The sequence below is a fragment of the Pan troglodytes genome, chromosome 6 (genome assembly GCF_028858775.2).
Source record: "Pan troglodytes isolate AG18354 chromosome 6, NHGRI_mPanTro3-v2.0_pri, whole genome shotgun sequence".
NCBI lineage: Eukaryota > Metazoa > Chordata > Mammalia > Primates > Hominidae > Pan > Pan troglodytes.
The window spans coordinates 31,358,315-31,377,906 of record NC_072404.2 but is presented as its reverse complement, the minus strand read 5'-3'; the positions used below and the strand labels follow the sequence as shown (position 1 = coordinate 31,377,906).

At 42.0% G+C, this 19,592-nt stretch overlaps 1 long non-coding RNA gene across 2 annotated transcripts in view; it reads left to right on the top strand.

Annotated features, from left to right (window-relative positions):
- The window catches only part of LOC134810525 (uncharacterized), a 381,944-nt gene that overhangs the window by 175,518 nt on the left and 186,834 nt on the right, over positions 1-19,592 (top strand). Inside the window, exons 3-4 of one of the 2 annotated variants that reach the window (XR_010158812.1) lie at positions 782-936; positions 2,678-4,565. This is a non-coding gene — a long non-coding RNA (uncharacterized LOC134810525). Of the gene's footprint in view, positions 1-781; positions 937-2,677; positions 4,566-19,592 lie in introns of those variants that run through there. The other variant, XR_010158813.1, reaches the window with a different exon arrangement.

Sequence of the window (19,592 nt, the reverse complement as noted above, 5' to 3'; positions counted from 1 at the left end):
ACATCAGTGTTTCTTCCTGAAAGGTGGGATGCTAAGGATCTCCCTTTTCTATACCGCGCTTTTTAATATTCCCGGGGTGGGGGGTAGGGTGTGGATTGGGAGATGTTGGTCAAAAGGTATAAAGTGTTACTTTGGATGAATACATGTTAGAGGTCTATTGTATAGCATGATGACTATAGATAATGATGCACTGTATACTTGAAAATTGCTAAGAGATCTTAAATATTCTCACATCAAAAAAATAAGCATATGAAGTGATGGATATGTTAATTAGCTTGATTTAATCATTTCACAATGTATGATGTATATCAAAACATCATGTTGTATGCCATAAATACATACAATTTGCATTTGTCAATTGTATTTTAATTAAGCTGGAGAAAAAGTAACTTTACTTTAGACTAGGCCTCTCTAATAGAAATATAATGCAAATAACACAGGCAATTTTAGTTTTGTTATTTTTCATTTTAATTTTAGTTTTTGATATATTAATTTTTATTGATTACTTGTTGAAATGATAATATTTGGGATATATTATGTTAAATAAAATGTGTTATTAAAAATAATATCACTAGGTTCTTATATTTTTAAAAGTGTAGCCTCAGAGTATGAGAAGCAGCCTGAGGTAGACCAGGTAACTGTCAGAAGGAACTCAGAGGAGGAGGTCTCAGATGTGTGGGAGGCAGGAAAAACTCTATGAAGGAGGTGGCTTTGGGATTGGGCCTTGAAAGATGTTATCAATACAGGAGTTCCCCCTTATCGGTGGTTTTGCTCTCTGCAGTTTCAGTTACCTGTGGTCAACCATGGTCTGAAAATATTAAACGGAAATTCAAGAAATAAACAACTCATTAGTTTAAACTGTGTGCCATTCTGAGTTGCCTGATGAACTCTCTTGCCGTCCTGCTCCATCCCTTCTTCATCACAAAAAGAAAAAGGGTGAGTACAGTACAATAAGATATTTTGAGCCGGGTGCAGTAGCTCATGCTTGTAATCCCAGCACTTTGGGAGGCCGAGGAGGGCGGATCACTTGAGGTCAGGAGCTCAAGACCAGCCTGGCCAACATGGTGAAATCCCATCTCTACTAAAAAAAAAACAAAAAACAAAAAAATTAGCCGGTCGTGGTGGCGTGTGCCTGCAATCTCAGCTACTCGGGAGGCTGAGGCAGGAGAATCGCTTGAACCCTGGAGGCGGAGGTTGCAGTGAGCTGAGATCACACCACTGCACTCCAGCCTGGGCGACAGAGCAAGACTCCACCAAAAAAAAAAAAAAAAGATATTTTGAGAGAAAGAGACCACAAGTATGTAACTTTTACTGTAGTATATTGTTATAATTATTCTCTTTTATTATTAGTTATCCTTGTTAATCTCTTATTGTGCCTAATTTATAAATTAAACTTTACCATAGGTATGTATGTATAGGAAAAAATATCACAGACATAGGGTTTGGTACTATCCGTGGTATCAGGCATCCACTGGGGTTCATGAAACGTATCCCCCTCGGATAAAGAGGGACTACTGTAATGCTGTTGATAATTGATGACCGCAATATCGACAACACCCACTATTTATTACAAGCTTGCCACTCGTCGGTCACCCTGCTAACCGCCAGGGGTCGGTAGCGAGGCGGAGATGGATTTTCTGAATGCGGAAACACCAGCAGTAGCGGCAAAAGCAGAGACCTGGACAAAGGATTGTATATGCTTGGAAGTATCTGAGGTGGGGTGGGAGGTAGGGGACAGGAACGATTAGGTGTTAAACTCTTACGAAGTAGAAGAAAAGGCAGGAAGGCAAGTGGGAGTCAAGTTTAGAAGCATCTTAAATGGGAAGGGAAAATCTTTCTACCTAGTTCCGTGAGAAAATGTGGTGATAACAAAACACTTTGGAAGCGCTTTGTGATACGTGCTGTTCCAGTGTCCAACACGCACTGACTCACTATGAGAGAGGTACCAATGCAGTCATGTGAGGTGTCACCACGGGGAAATGTTCTGACACGTGCATGTTTAGCGATTTCAAAGCCGTGTGAACGTCATAGAGTGTATTTACCCAAACCTAGACCCAGAGTGTATTTACGCAAACCTAGACCGCAGAGTCCACCACACCCCTGGGCTGTGTGGCATAGCCTATTGCTCCTTGGCTACAAACTGGAACAGCGTGATACTGTGCTCAATACTGTAGGCAGTTGTAACACATGGTATTTGTGTATCTAAATATAGAAAACGCACAGTAAAATACAGTAGTAGATTTAAAACAAATGGTACAATGGTAAGTGTATGGGACACTTACCATGACTGGAGCCTGCAGGACTGGAGGTTGCTCTGGGTCCATGAGTGAGTGAGTGGTGGGTGAATGTGAAGGCCTGGGCATGACTGCGCTATTGTAGGCTTTAGAAACACTGCACATTCAGGCTACACTGAGGTTATAAAATATCTTTTTCTTTGTTCAATAATAAATTAACCTTAGCTTACTGTAACTTTTTTGCTTTATAAACTTTTTAGTTTGGACTCCTGTGTAATAACCCTTAGCTTAAAACACAAATACATTGTATAACCGTACAAAAATATTTTTTCCTTATATTCTCATCCTATAAGCTTTTTTCTATTTTTTAAATGCGTTTATTTATTTATTTATTTCCTTTTTATATCACTACCTTCCACTCCCACATCTTATCCCATTGAAAGGTCTTCAGGGGCTAGAACACCCATGGAGCTGTCGTCTCCTGTGGTAACAGTGCCGTCTTCTAGAATGCCTCCTAGATGACCTGCCTGAGGCTGTTTACAGGTAACTTTTAAAACCATAAGTAGATAGAGTACACTCTAAAATAACAATTAAAAGGATAGTATAGTAAATGCATAATCTAAAATAACAATTAAAAGGATAGTATAGTAAATGCATAATCTAAAATAACAATTAAAAGGATAGTATAGTAAATGCATAAACTAATAACATAGTTTTGATTGACATTGTCACGTATTATGTACTGTACATAGTTGTATGCACTATACTTTTACATGACCAGCAGCTCAGTAGGTTTGTTTACAGAAGCTTCGCCACAAACGTGTGAGTAATGCCTACAGCGGTACGACAGCTATGATGTCGCTAGGTGATAGGAATTTTTCAGCTCCATTATAATCTTGTAAGACCACCATCATATATGCAGTCCGTCATTGACCAAAACATCATTATTATCTCTATTATCCCCATTTTACAGATGAGGAAACTGAGGCATAGAGAGTTCAGGAAACTTCCCAATGTTATACAGTGTGTGACAAAGCCCAGATTTCAACTCCAGTATTTCTGGCTCCAAAATCTACCTCTTAATCACTCACAGAGGCTACACCATTTGGCACCAGAGACCTGGATTCTCATCCTAGGCTCTGCATTCGCTCACTGGGAGACTTGAAGTCCTTCTCTGAGTCTCTGGTACCCTCAGCTTCCTCCTCCATGAAAATGCTTCATACCTTGTCTATCTTAAGGTGTCACTGTGTGGATGGAATGACACTGGGCACAGAAAGCATGAGTTACACTGCCTGGCACAGAGCAGATGATGCCCATAAAAGCTGGTTGCCCCCCAAAATGCCATGGGAAATCATTTTGGGCCTTTAAGTGGGGCAATGAGATGACTGAACTTACACTTTCATATGTATGTTGGAAATACTCATCTTCCCTGATTAATCTGCCAGAGATTGATTGGAGCTGGGATAGATGTGTTAGAAAGATATTGCAAGAATCCAGAGAACAGGCAGTGAGGGTCTTTGCAGGCACAGAGGCAGGGAGAAAGCAATTGTATTATTGAATCTAAGATTTTAGAGCTAAACAGACACTATGGGCCATATAGCACAAAATATCCTCATTTTATAGAACAAAGGGGCCCCTACCCAGACTTAAATGACTAGTCCAAGGAGAAGCTGTGGGGCTAGTTCAGGGCTTCTAATTTCCTGATTCACTGATTTGTCCTCAACTCAGCCAGTGCTGATGTCTCACTAGAGTTTTCAACTCTTAACAAAAATAACAAAGTGTATCTATTTTATGTAAGTCATATACTTTCTACTCTTCAATAGCTTCCATGGACATTAATCCCACTTGATTTTGCCAATGACAACTCCCCTCGACCACCAAAGAAAGGTAGCACACTGGAGTTAGAATTATCCCCACACTCCAGATAGGTAAACTGAGGCGTGGAAGATGATTCTAATTTCTGCCTCAAATTCTCTCATCTTCACTTCTACATTAATTCTTTACATTTTGCTTTTTAAATATTACCACAATGTTGATACAGGAACGGTATTCACAAAATTTTGTCCTGAACAAAATTTCACAGGGGCAGAGAGGCTTAAAAAAATGTAACTTCATTTAGAAAGGTTAATGGTTGGGGTTTACTTGAAATTATGTCCAAAGAAAGGATGCTGTGATCAATGGGAAATTGCATGTTTGTAGTTGTTCTGTTTTAATTATGGTGAATGAAAGTATATCTTGCTTAGAAAGTATGCTGAGATGCTATCTCTTTCTGTCTTCCTTCCAGAGGAAAGAAATCAAATCATGTTTATAGAATTTGTTTTCTTGTCTGTGGCCGATTGCTAAATCCTACCACAGGAGGGCGCAGGAAATGTTAGGCGCTTTTCATAAAATGGACACTAGGTGGCGCCGCTCTGCTAGTTTTCTTCATGTCTGCTTTTAATTTCGTTTTTTTATTCCTTTGTTTAGTAGTAATTGTAATGGTTAGCTTTAGCGATGTAAAATGTATTTCTATTTTCCTATGCTTTTCTTAATATGTCTGGGTCTGTCATTTTGCCTTTATAAAAGTATGCTAAGAGAGGTAGAACTAGTTATTTATGTTAATATGTTTTCTTTACAGTACATAAATTAGTTGTATTTTCTTTCACAGTATTTTTCAGGAATTCAAATATGAGTCCAGATTGAGTTTTCCTTTTTGGTCTGTCATTGTCTCTTATTCTTTACAGTTTTATTGAAAATTACATAGTAGTTTGATTTTAAAAGAGGAGACATAATTCTGAATCATATCAGAACAGCAAAAATCTAACATAGCTTGAAAGTGGAAAAGAAAAACAGGTAACAATAAAGGAGCTGGGAATGGATTCTCCTATTTAAATTTGCATAAGGAGGAGTTTCTCTCAGTCTTATTAATTATTTAGTGAATTAGTTGTGTGTCTGTGAATTATGCCCCTCTCTGGGGTTTGGATTCCTAATTATAAAAATGAGGCAGCTCCTCTAAACGTTCTCAAAGATCTCTTGGCAATCTGAAAAGCAGTGAAATTATGAGTATATTAACAAACTTATGCCCCCTGCCTGTTCCAAACACAATTCTTGAACATACATGCATAGACTATGACTTTTCAAAAAATTCTAGATAATTCTCAGTGGCACAAAATATGCAGTTATGAGCCCCAGCCAACTTTTCAATCCGTGTTACTCGACTGGCGTTCTTGTGAGAATGAAGTCTGAACACCGAGGAATAAGTTGCCTGCCCTGGCAGAATCGCACCCCTGGAGCAGAACTTGCTGGCTCTGCCCGGGGAGAGACTACGAATCCAACTCTGGCTCCGTCCCTGAGTAGCTGGGAGACACTGACTTGTCAATTAGCAACAGGCAGCGAGCTCCACAGCAGACCCCATGAGGAAGATGTGGAGAATAAAAAGGCCAGGCCCTGTACCTGAGAATCTATGAGGGGCACGAGTTGTCCTGTCTTGGGAGGTTAGTAATAGTGGGGAATAAGTGCCAAATGATATTGGATCTGTGTCCCTGACCTAACCCCTGCCCAAACCATTGCCCACAGCTGTGATCCTGAGAAGTGATGCTAAGCCACCACTGGGCACTGGCTGGGTCTGGGTGGAAATCATCGAATTAGGGCACAGAAGAGCAGATGAAGGCTGGAGAGGGATGCTCATACAATTGCTTAACATTCTTTGCCAACTGATAGCGAATGTTAGACATCATGATCAAAGGTGTTATGTTTTCTATCGAACAAAAGAAAGTGGCAAAGCTGTAAATACATCAGGTTCACATAGATGTTCACTAGCCTGGAAGCTAGAAATATGAAGTCTGCAAGGCAGTAAAAGTCCTCAAGACATGCCCTCCTGGATGAAGTCCACTGGAGCTGGTATTTAAATGCCCTTTTAAATGCCCGTGTTGGTGTCACAGGGCTCTTTCTAACCTCTTATAAAATAGACAGAAACAGTTGCACATTTTAGCGAATGGTATGTCGACTGATCACCAAGACTAAATGAGTTGCTGAAAACTGTGAAGCCTGTTAATGTTACAAAAACAGTGCACACTTGGAATAATTTTGTCCCTGCTGTCATATGGGCTGAACCTGGTAAAAATGTGCTGGGCCTTTCTGAGCCCCAGTGCACTTCCTGGTGATGTGGCCAGCACAGCCCCCGCTCTTCTGGGCTAGGGTTGTGCATGGGCTTTGGGGAAGCAGGAGATTGGAAGTGAGTAGTATAGAATCTGAGTTTGGAAGCTGAGGCACTGAAACGAGGGAAAGAGTGGGGGGTGCACCAGCAGCCACTGAGGTGCAAAAGCCCATGAACCAAATCTTTGGTTTTTTTTTTTTTTTTTTTTGAGATGGAGTTTCGCCCACTGCCCAGTGTTCAAACGATTCTCCTGCCTCAGCCTCCGGAGTAGCTGGGATTACAGGCACGCGCCACCACACCTGGCTGATTTTGTGTTTTTAGGAGAGATGGGGTTTCTTCTTGTTGGTCTGGCTGGTCTTGAACTCCCGACCTCAGGTGGTCTGCCTGCCTTGGCCTCCCAAAGTGATGGGATTACAGGCGTGAGCCACCGCGCCTGGCCCAAATCTTTGTAAATCAAGAACAGTTCATGTCGATTCAAGATGGTGGCAGCAGTGGCAGTGAACAAAGATGCAAGACTCCTTAGCAGAGAGCTGGCCTTCCTTCTTCCAGATTGATCTTAAACCAGTGATTCCCAAAGGGTGTTCCTGGGCACTCTAGCACTGAGGGATGTTAATGGATGAGGAGAATAAATGTTTTTTCAAATTCATTTGGGAAATGCTGGATTAAAAAAAGTCAACCACATTTATTTGCTTCTTGGAACCTTTAATATGCTACCACATATTACAACATTTTTAAAGGAATATTTATTGGGTAGGGTTTCCTAAACTTTTTGAGTTTGGAAACTTAAAAAAAAAAATCATTGAGTATCTCGTGACAAGTGTTCTGAGAAATGCCTCTTGGAAAATAATATCCTAATGCATCCTAATTTATTTTAGATTAAATTCTATTTTAGCATTTTCACTGTAAAAATTTCAGGATAAAATAATTGACAGAAAAGTGAAGGATTTATTAAACCAACTTATTTGGTGACATGCAAGCAAAGCCAGAAGGATTATTTTGATTCGTTTGTTTGAATCAGTTGTGAGCATAGACACACTCCTAAAAGAGGCACTGGCCCCATATTTAGATTATTTTTCTCTCACTCAGCTCCACTAAGTTGCCTCTGCACTCCACACTGTTGGGCCTGGCCTAAATGCTGCCACTGCCTTGGAGCCTGGTGTCAGTTTGGCTGTCAGTCGAAGCAGATCTTCTGCTATGATGAGAATAAGAAGAATAAATACAGTTCCCGATTTCCAAGTCAAAGACAGTGCAAATTGATATTACACAGTAAAATGCAATGAGATTAAATCAATAACATCTGCAATAAGGCATAATGAAGGTAAAATTATATCTCTGGCTTCCTGAACAGCTGTGAATCTATTTTTAATGATCCTCATTTTTGGCAGTCAGCTAACAACTTCTAAAACGTCCTAGAAATTGGATTGTTAGGCAGATGAGCACGGCAGTGGCTCAGAATATCATTAATTTCAGCTGCCTTATCCATCTGCATGGGTGAGACAGAGGCATGGAGAACTTACCCCTCACCCACCCACCAAGCACCCCGCTCCCAGCCTTGGGTGGCCCCTGCAAATGCTGAAGATAGCAAGGCAGGGAAGCTGCGGGCAGAGGAGCTCTCCCTGGAGAACCACAGGCTGTTGAATTAAGGACAGAAAGGAAAAGTTCTCGCCTTTGTAATGCCAATTACAGTACATAATTGGCTTGTGTGTCTCCATTGCACTATAGAACCTCATAACCACTGCAGAGAACAGGATGCTGTAATGATCCCTCAGTATCAGCAGGGCACTGAGGGGCCTTGAGATTGCTCTGCCCAGGACTTGGTTAAGGTCACACTGCCAGCAAGTGCAGGAGCCAGGACCCCACACAACTCTTATTCCAAAGCCAGGACCATTTCCATGGCCCTGCTGGTCTTCTGGTTGTTTGAATAGTAGCCATGGGAAAGACACCATGAAAAATTTGATTCTGAGGAAAGTGAACATTCAGGATCAGCCATGTTCTTCTTAGCTGCCTGGCACCTTTGCCCTTGGCTACAGCTTTTACTACAAGCTGTGCCTGGGAAACAGGCATTGATCTCTTTGGTTGATTGTTTTGAGCTTGCTTTCCCTCTCTGGGCTGGCAGGGACAGGGGTGGGAGGTGGCACCCCATGCTCTGCACACGGCTGTATTTTCTGCATCCCACAGACAATTCTCAGATCCCAAGTCAGGCTTACAGGCTCAGGGGCTCAGGAGGCTCCAGGCTAAATGGTGTTCCAGAAGGCTTCACCTGAGGGTAGAAATTCACCTTCAGGCACCCCCTCCCTGCCTGCGTGAGAGCTGAGAGAGGAAGATGAATTCCTTATGCTCTTCCCTGTGCTGGGAAGCAGTAGTGTTAAGAGAGATCTCTGTGCCGAAGATGGAGCTGCAGCCAAGATGACCAGCATAGTTTATGGGCTTATTCCACCACCAGGCTTGCTTTTGGCCGTGGAGCTGATCTTTTGCTGCCTGAAATATGCAACAATCAAGAATTTGATGGTGCAGAGGGTAAGGCTGTGGCATGTGTTTGGATTGGAGAAGAGTCTGGTTCCAGGAAAGTCATCCTATGACAGATGGGACCTGAATTGTTGAGTAAAACAATATAAATGGATACTTCCTTCAACAAGGAAGCCTCCCAGTGGCCTTCCTGATTTGATGGCAGGAATGCTGTTAAGTGAGGTGGAAACAGCAGAGGGAACTGGGGGGTCTGTTATAATGGAACAATATAATCAAACGCTAATGGGTAAAACAATGCCTGACGTGCTCAAAAACTAAGGCTGGCATCTGAAGACGTGAGGGAAATTGGAGGGATTAAGGTCCACGTGAAGGTGAACAAATCATGCTCAGAAAGAGAAGGCAGGAGCAGTCCAGGGAGAAGAGGGAGAGCAGGTTGCCAGGCCCAGGAGGACTCAGTGGGCTGACTGCAGGGGCCAGGAGGCAGTGCAGGGAATGAGAGGGACCCTTGCAGCTGTGTCAGGACCTGCTTGTCATGCCAGGGGAGTGGGGTATCTCACAATGTGCAGGGAACAGACAGCTTTCTTCTGGCTCTTCTCTCCCCAGTGGTTCCCTAGCACCAGCTCTTCCTACATATATTAACCAACGATTCAAACATGTTGTTTTGCTTTTAGAGAAGCTGTTGTCCAGCAGCATTTAACTTATATGCGGAAGTCCACATGCTGGTCTTAATGAGTTAGCTGTGGGTGGGGACAGCCTTTCACTGTACGAGGAGCTACTTGTCTGTCAGTGAGGAAAAACCTTACTTCTTCACTGTTCATGGACAACGGCTTAATTCAGGGTTGTCAAGTAAGTTTTGTCTCACGTGTTGACTTTATTGATTCACTGTGTTCAGAAGGAGTCTGAGGCTTGGTCCAGGTTCATTCAATTAGTGAGGTCCGCCCTGGATGAGAGGTAGAGAAGATGAGAAGTCATAGCCACCCCCCTACTGCACCCAGTGAGGTGTTTGCACTTTAAGTGGAGCTGGCTGAAGCCTCAAAAACCAGGGGAACGTCACACTCGCAAGTGGGAGAGGAGATAGAAGGAGGAGCACTTCCTGCTGCAAAGCGCAAAACACATGATTATGTCAGGCTTTGGAAGTATCAGAAATCAAATTCACTGCTAATGAGGCTGTTTGGAAGAATCAAGACTCCAGAGGATGGTTAAGTAGAAGCCAGAGGGCCAAGCTAAATTGTCCGGTAACCTGACTTAGAGTTAAGGGTCAGGAAATTGGGCTACTACCCATCAGATAGGAGGAGCAAGCTGGGTCCTCTGCTCCTTCCCATTTTGAATAGTGAAGCAAGAGCAAGTCCAAAGAGACAAGGTGGATGGGGATGTGTATGTATACACACATATATGTGACTCATACTTATGTGTGTGTGAGTAGATATACACACATGGAGATCATATGCGTCTCACTTCAGTATAGCTACACGTACGTGAGGATCATATGCATCTCACTTGAGTATAGACATACACATGTGCAGATCATATGCATCTCACTTGGGTATAGATACACGCACATGCAGATCATATACATCTCACTTGGGTGTAGATGCACACACGTGTAGATCATATACATCTCACTTGAGCATAGACACACTCACGTGCAGATCATATGCATCTCACTTGAGTATAGACACACGCACGTGTGGCTCATATACATCTCACTTGAGTATAGACACACGCACGTGCAGATCATATGCATCTCACTTGAGTATAGACACACGCACGTGTGGCTCATATACATCTCACTTGAGTATAGACACACGCACGTGCAGATCATATACATCTCACTTGGGTATAGACACACACAGGTGTGGATCATATACATCTCACTTGGGTATAGATACACGCACGTGCAGATCATATGCATCTCACTTGAGTATAGATACATGTGCAGATCATATGCATCTCACTTGAGTATAGACACACGCACGTGCAGATCATATACATCTCACTTGGGTATAGACACACACAGGTGTGGATCATATACATCTCACTTGGGTATAGATACACGCACGTGCAGATCATATGCATCTCACTTGAGTATAGACACACGCACGTCTGGATCATGTGCATCTCACTTGGGTATAGATACATGCACGTGCAGATCATATGCATCTCACTTGAGTATAGATACATGTGCAGATCATATGCATCTCACTTGAGTACAGACACACGCCCGTGTGGATCATATACATCTCACTTGAGTATGGGTACACACACGCAGATCATATACATTACACTTGCTTCATCTGTATTACATATGGAGGAGAACAACTTAAGGAAAGAGCCAGAAGCCCTATTCCCTTGCTGGTCTGCATCAGACAGTTGTCTTTTCTAACTAATTAGAAGCAAATGACTAAAGGCAGCCAATTAAAACTCAAGATTAGAGGGCAGCCACCTGTGGGTTAGATACCTGAAAACTGATCTCATGATCAGCTGTGACTCCCTGGGACTGTGGAGTGTGAACCGCAGAGTTAGAGAAGCAATTTGTCCTTTGGCTGTGAGCAGATCAAAACCTACGATGTTGGTGGTGTCTGGAAACCTTCACTGTGAGTTGAGATTAGTTCTGGGAGGAACTGCGGGGCTTGAGTAAATTAAAAAGCAGAGCTTAATAGTATTTTAAACAAGACAGTATCACCATTCAGAGGTAATTCTACATGTTAATATCTTTCTCCATACTAGCTTCCTAATAAACTGCATTTTACTGGTAGGGTGTGGGATGCTAATTATCAATGGGGTTTTGTTTTTAAAAGGAAAAGTCACACCAAATGTCTGCACTGGATAATTTCCCCTAGACGAACATCACACAACTGATGCCGAATTCACTCACATATTAGAGAAGCACATACATATATTATGTCACAGTTTGGTTTTATAAAAATATTTTAATAACTCCATTTTTATATAACTGATTTTCTTTTTAATCTCACGTATATTATTTTATACATTAAAAACATGGGTCTGAGAAGAAAGTCTCTGAATAGAGAGCCCCCTTTCATATGAGGAGGCCTGGGGTATGGTACTTGCTAAACACCTTCGATCAATCCTCCTTTTAATGTATTTCTTTTGGACAATTTAGAAAATTGAGATGAAATTCATATAATATAAAATTTACCATCTTAAAGTGTACAGTCACTGGATTTTAGTATATTAATGAGATTTTATAACCATCACTACTATCTCATTCCTGAACACTTCATTACCCCAAAGAGAAACCCCATCCCTGTTAGCATCACTCCCCACTCCCCCTGTCCTAGCCCCTGGCAATGACTAATTTGTTTCCTGTCTCTATGGATTTGCCTATTCTAGACAGTTCTCATCAATGGAACCATATAGTATGTGGCCTTTTCTGTTTTGCTACTTTCACCTAGAATGATATCTTCAAGATTCACTTCTGTTGGAGCATATGTCAGGACTTCATTCCTTTTCATGGCAGAATAATATTCCATTGTATGGATGTACCACATGTGGTTTATTGTTGATCCATTCAGGCCAAGTTCTTTTTCAGCCTTAGGTTCTACACTTGCAAAATGAAGAGATTAGGGAAGACGATGGCTAAGGATTCTCCCAGCTTTCAAACTATGTTTGTGCACCCTCCTTTTAGCCACTGCTGCATTGTTTTGCATCAATCTCTGCTTTGACTCAGTTCTAACTGACCTGTTTTCAAAGATTAGCCTATTCAATTCCTCAGCACATGTTTTTCAATTCTATCCATTTATATGTATCCCCAAAATTTAGAAACCAGTTTGGAGATCTTACCTAACTTAGGCCTTTTGGGTAGATGTCTTTAATGAAATATTCCCCTTCTTCAATTATCCTTACAACATTACAGCAACAATTCAAACTATAATGAGCTGGGCCCGTGCATAGGAGGCTGAAATTTTTTCGATTACAACCAACAGAAAACTTCTTTTAAATATCTGTGGCATTTTGGACGCCCTTGGGAACAATTCAAGGTCTCTTCCAACGTTCCCACACTGCCATTCTCAATGCTGAATTCCAAAAAAGAATTTTCATCTGTCACTTTAAAATTTCAGCAAATCCCAACAGCTTATTTCCACTAAGCCTGTAAAGGATCAGAAAGATAAAGGAGGAAAGGGCTCATGGAGATAAGGAACTAGCAATATATCCTCCAACGGCATGTGTACAAAGCATTGTTCACAGAGTTCACTTGAGGATCTGTGCCTGCTTCTTAACTCATTGCCTTCACTCTTGTCTTTATTAGATTATAGAATAGCACATAGGAACAACAGTCAGAAATAACACAAGGCTTCTTAGGCAGTACAACAAATACATATTTAATATGAGAAGAGAAATTGTAAATTACATACAATGTTATTGGATTTTATGCTCTCTCTCATCCCCTCAATGTATACATTTAAAAAGGAATTGCCCGTTTCATCCCCTCACCTTTCTCTGACATCAAGTAAGCCCTGTTTTGCTTTCAGCCTGTTCCTTTGTTACATAACCACACTCTCAATCCATTCTTTCATTTCCTCCCAAGTGCTTTCCATCACACCGTGGCCTCTGAACCTCACGTTTGAGACACCTCATTACACCCACTGGCACGTGGTGCTGAAGCGTTTACTGTGATCAGCCCAGGACATTCTTTGCTTGCAAATGCTTTAGTTTCTTTGGGAGATAAACCAAGAAATCTGCAAATTCATACCTAATCTGTCATAGCCCTGTCACTCAGTTCAATCCTCTCTAAACAAAATCCTTTTGGTGAAAGGAAGACAATACCCCCGTTTCATAAATAATTTTTTCCACCAACCTTAATCTGCTGTCTATGAATATTAATGAGTCTCATCGATTCATGTCTCCATTTTATGTCCTATATTAGACACCTTCCCAGAAAGCTAGCTGTCAAGGTTGCAAAGGAACCTATTTCACTTTCACATTAAATTAGCAAAATGAAAAAGGGCGACTTCTTTGGCTTGTAGGTTTCAAGAGATACCCCTTTAGCCCTACACTCTGATTTTTTTTTTACATTGTTCTTAAATTACAGGCTGATCTTTGCAGGAAAGAGAGATAGGTCACTTCTTTTTGTTTGTTCCAGGCAAGAGTTGACTGGTAATTGGTGACCTGATACCATGGAAAATTTTCAGAGACCTACAAAATGTGTTTCTGTGTTTTTCTCTTACCACTAATTGTGACTTCTTTGCTTGCCTTTTTTTCTTTTTCTTTTTTTTCTTTTTGGTGCCTTCCTGGTTGGGTCTATGGCTGAATTCCTATGAGATTCTGCTTCTTTTGGCTATTCCTGCCTTTAAATATTTTTCCAGGGGACAGCAGATTAAATAGGATTGTTTCCAGGGCTGCTGCTGGCTTGTAGGGAATCTTTGTGAAAATTAGAAGAGTGGTCTTCTGACAAACTAATTAGAAAATGATGTTATGACATTTCCTCTAAAGGGACACATTAGGAAAAGGAGCCCCTCTCTGCATGGACATAGCTGTGTACCGGGGTCCAGATTCTGTGGGGGGGGCGGGCTGCATTTTAACACCCACTCCCTCTCCACAGGGTGCCTTGGTTCATTTCTCTCATTAAATCTTTCACAAGTCTCTCTTAGCTTATTTCTCGGACCCAAGATATTTCTGGGACACCAGAGGCCTACCCTTTATGCTTAGTTCTCTTTCAATTGCAATTCGCTTTTTTTTTTTTCTTTCCTCTCTTTCACAGCATTCATGTTTAACCTCTTGTTTATCTGCCAGGTTTTACTGAAGCACCTTCACCTTTACAGCATTGAGCAATGTGAATAGGAATTCCAATGGCATCCTTGGATTCTTTTGTTTATTTGGTTGGTTGAGCTTTTTAATACATGCTTTCACATGTTTCACAAAGACTTGTTTGCCCATAGCATTCTGTGTTGCTTAAATGACAAACATGGCTAGTTGCCAGAGGGGGCCATGTTATTTGAGGGGACCCTGGAAACCCGCTCTGGTTCTAAATATACTCCTCCCTTGCTTTCCACACATGCCTGAAATTCCATCTTAAAGTCATATTCTTTTTGATTAAGTAAATGTAATATAACACACTTAGAAATAACAAAGTTCACTGTATCAGTCATTAACACTTTAGTGAGAACTAGCTTATAAAATCCTATTCCAGGGACAGCTATGAGAAAGAAGGAAGGGTTTGGGGCATATAGGGTACTCACTCTTTGGAGGGTAGGCCTGGCTAGGCGGGCATAATACAATTTGAGCACATTGGGCATTTGCGGGATCTCTGAAAGAACCAAGAACATGGAAGGCAAATTTTCCCATGCCAAGTTTTTGTCTACAGGAATCCCAGTGTAGGGCTTGGTATCAGCTGTTCAACAGTATTGGTGTTTTCCAAACCAACTAAGGGTGGGACTTTTTTTAACTTATTGGGGCAACTGAGAATTTGAATTTCTGCTTTGGAATGAAGTCAATCACTCCCTATTTTGTCCTGTCTGGTATAGACATTAAATTTTCTCAAAGGCCCAGGATTGATGTTAGCACGACAGCATATACACATCCAAGGAATTAATTTCTCACATGAACATGGATGTCTGTGGAAAGATCTTTGGGTCATAGATCACAAATGCAAGGAATATTGAAGAAATTAGGGTCCTTAAAGATCATCATTAGTCCAATCTTAATGTGGGCTGCACACACATTTAAGAGTACAAAGTCATGAGTTACATACAAATAAACATGAAACATCTTCCTGAAGTGTCAATTTTACTAGGCAATAACAAACTTAAAATGTAAGTCTTAAATTAAAACAAGCATGACTATATTATGGAATTGAATGCAGCAGTCACGAGAACTTGAACAAGCACCGAGGGAAATGAATGCATGATTGCAGAAGACAGAGCTTAAAGGGGTCTTAGAAATCATCTAGGCCTGCACACTGAGACCTGATCATGCATCAGAATCACCTGCAGAGTTTCAAACAAAACTCCAAAACAATATTGAAACTGGGCTTCTTTCCAAATGAAACTGGGCTTCGTTCTGGTACGTTGATATTTCTCCAAAGACTTCCAGGTGATTTAAAGGTACAGTCAGGGCTGCGAGCCACCAAATTCTAGTCCATCTGAGGCTCAGAGAGGTAAAGTGACCCCAAAACATACAACAAAAATCTGTATTTGTTTTTTTTTATCTATTGCTCTATCTAGGATATTCTTCTCAACAGGATTGGCTGTATAATTTGTGGGGCCCAGTGCAAAATGAAAATGCAGAACCCCTGTATGCGGATTACTATGAATCTCAAGACGGCAATAGCAAAACATTAAGTGCAGAGCCTTTGTATATGTATGGAGCCCAGCATGAAGTCGATCCTGCCCCTCTGAAAGACTGAACAGCTTGTTCAGGGTAGCAGCCACCTTGAGAGCACAGCTGGAGCAGGTCTACAGGGCAGAGAGGAGCCTGCCTTCCTCTCCACGTCTTAGTTTATGGGACCAGTTAACATGCTCACATGCACACAAACACACATGCACAAACACACACACAAACACCTGGACAGGTAGTTCTAAGAACCCTCTGACAGAAGTGTTCAGCAGAATGAAATCAGATTTTTTAAAATATGAAAACATATTTCCTTGTTTATCTAAGTCAAGAATGTAACTGTCATCTTTCGAGTGTAACCTCTGTGCAATGGATTTAAAATTCTAGTTTATACTTTCAAAATTCTAGTTTATACTTTCTCCCCAAACCACAACCCCACTCTCCACCCCTGCATCATCTCCTATACTTCTAAATCTTTATCTGGAATTTTAGACTCAGAAGACTGGAAAGCATTTTGTCATATTTTGACCCAAACAGCCCTCTCTGAAATACATATCTGTGGTGTTGGGGGGTGGCCAGAACTACAGGAGCACACACACACACGCACACACACACACACACACGCACACACACATACCCCACAGAATGGAAGCAGCAGAGCCGATAAGGACTCCAGACCTGAGAGTAAACCTCACCCTAAGGGTGCCATTCTTTCTGGAGAAGGAGGATGCGCACTTCTGGGCCTGGATAAAGACCTCTGTGAGGGCCAGGAGGGAAGGCACAGGGTGGGCCTGGGGTCAGTGCAGGGAGGCAGAGGGCCATGGCCAGTCTGTTGGAGGAAGGGGGAGACATTCATTGCATTCTCTTGAGATTCAGCAGGGAGCAAGATACTGAGAGCTAATGAGTCAAGAGGAGGATGGAGGACACCAGGGAATTCAGAGTAGATAATGAAATTCTCATTACATCACCACTGGATTAACATGCAAGCCTTCCTCTCTCCCAGGATTTCTTCTTGGTGCTGGCTGCTATGAAATATTTGGGGCCAGAGATGCAGGGAAGCCCTAGAGGAAAGAAGGTGATTCCTGTTTCTGGGAATTTGCATCCAGCCCTGTAGTCACAGCAGCCAGTGGCCATCGCCTGCGGGACTGCAGACGCTTTCTCAAAACCCGGGAAATCATGAGGTATCCGGTCCTGAAGGCGAGGCCAGTCTGCTCACGTGTGGAGAGATCCAGTGCGGTCCGTTCTATGAGGACCGATGCTTACCTGGCCAGCCTTCTTGATGCCGGACCCTTGTCTGTACCAGTGTTCCTTTGGCTGGCCCCTAACAATAGCTAAGTCTGCCTCTCAACACAGAACTTCATAAAAATAACAAAGGATTCATTGAGATTCAGAAAAGGCCCATGCTGGAAAACAGTATAAACAGTTTCCTAAATAAATAACTGTAGACCGTGCATGTGGATAGGTAGGCGATGATGCAAAACAAACCGCAGATCCCACAGGAGCTTCTTGGTGCAGTGGTCAAGGCAGACTTTGAGGTCAGACAGACAAGAGTTCTGTTCCCACCTCTGTGTGATCTTGGGCAAAAAGCTTACCCTTTCTTAGCCTTTTTTTTTTTTTTTTCACTACAAAGTTGCCTTGAATACCTATGTCATAAACTTGCCTTGTGGGTTAAATGAAATGGTGTAGGTGAAGGTCTTAGCATGAATGTTGTAGGTATTCAGCAATAATCACTATTAGCCACAAATCCTTTCCTTCTTTCTGCCCCCGCTCTGGGGATGAATGAAAACCTTAGCCAAGAGGACGTTTCTGGCCAGGTCCTGTTCCAAACATTTAGCACTTTTTGTCCTAATTCTGTGGAGTTGGCTGGTCTCTATGCCACATGCGTGCTCTTTCACAAAAAGCCTAACAGGCTGGGCATCTCTCCACAACAGGGCCTATATATTAATTGAAAGACAAACTTCTTAGCCTCTGTCTCCTGCTGTTTTTGAATGTCACACTTTGAACATGAGTCAAGATGAATCGTCATAATTTGCTTCCCAATCAATTTGGGCAGTGCTGGAAGATGAGACTGTTCTTTCCATTTCTTCCAATGTGTGTCCAGAGAAGTGGCCCCAGGATTGTGTCTCTCTGGGCTACCTTCTAGCAGCCGGAGGGAGGGCTCGCCCAGACCAGAACTTCTCAGGGGACCCAAGCCCTTCAAGAACATGTCTTTGAGCATTCTGTTGCAAAATAAGAAAAGTAAGGACAATAAAGCGAGATTTTGTTCAATAAAGCTTTTAATGGAAAGGACTATCCTTTATCCTTTATGCTGAGATTGTGGCTTGCTTATATTTTTGGTATAAAGTTATGCTTTTTTGGTGTAAAACAATGGAGAGAGTAGATAGTAGTGGTTATTTTTAATGCCCTGGCTTGGCAAAATAAAATGTAGGCAAACTCATGTTACTCCCCTCGCCATCACCAACCACCATCCAATTACAATTTTTTAAAAAAAATCTGGCCAGATGCAGTTGCTCATGCCTGTAATCCCAGCACTTTGGGAGGCCGAGGCGGGTGGATAACTTGAGGTTGGGAGTTTAAGACCAGCCTGGCCAACATGGTGAAACCCCATCTCTACCTAAAAATATAATAATTAGCCGGGCATGGTGGTGCGTCCTTGTAGTCCCAGATACTCAGGAGGCTGAGGTGGGAGAATCGTTTGAACCTGGGAGGTGGAGGTTGAAGTGAGCTGAGATCGTGCCACTGCACTCCAGCCTGGGCGACAGAGTGAGATGTTGTCTCAAAATTTTTTTTTTTTTTTTTTACTGGCTCATGAAATTAAAAAAAACAAAAAGCACAAAACTGGAAACCACTGATATAGACCACCCAGTCTGTTTGAGAAAGAAAATCACTTCCAGATTAGCAGTTACCTGGAACATTTCCCCCTGGACTGGAGACCCCTGGGCTTTTGCTGCATAAATTATTTCATGTCTCATATGGGGCTAACATGGCTAATGAAGATGTGAGGAGCTTTATGAAAGTTAAAGGTTCCCTAGTAGACCAAGCATATCCTAATAAGGATGGATGCAAAATTGAATAAGCTGCCGTCATTCCCACCGCGGATACAAACCCTGCCTTTGTGTAATAGGTCTGAGAGCACTCACCACCACTGCTGATTCAGTACTTCCAAAATGTTATGTTTATTTTCTTATTCAAATTCTTATGTTAGAGTGTTAACTTTAACCAGTTTTTTGGGGGCTTTGAAAAGACCACATTTTGAGGGGTAGGTGGGGAGTCTAATACTGTAAAATTACTAATTTCATCATTATAAGTCCCAAACTTCACTAGGAATGAGCTGACGTTTCTAATAATGCATCCTGAATGACCTGCTGTTTTGTCTCATCCTCTTGTATTTGCCAGGGTTGCCTCAGTAAACGTTTCTGGAGCTCCCTGGGAAGGGTCCCTGTGGTTCTCCAAAGGTTTTCCTG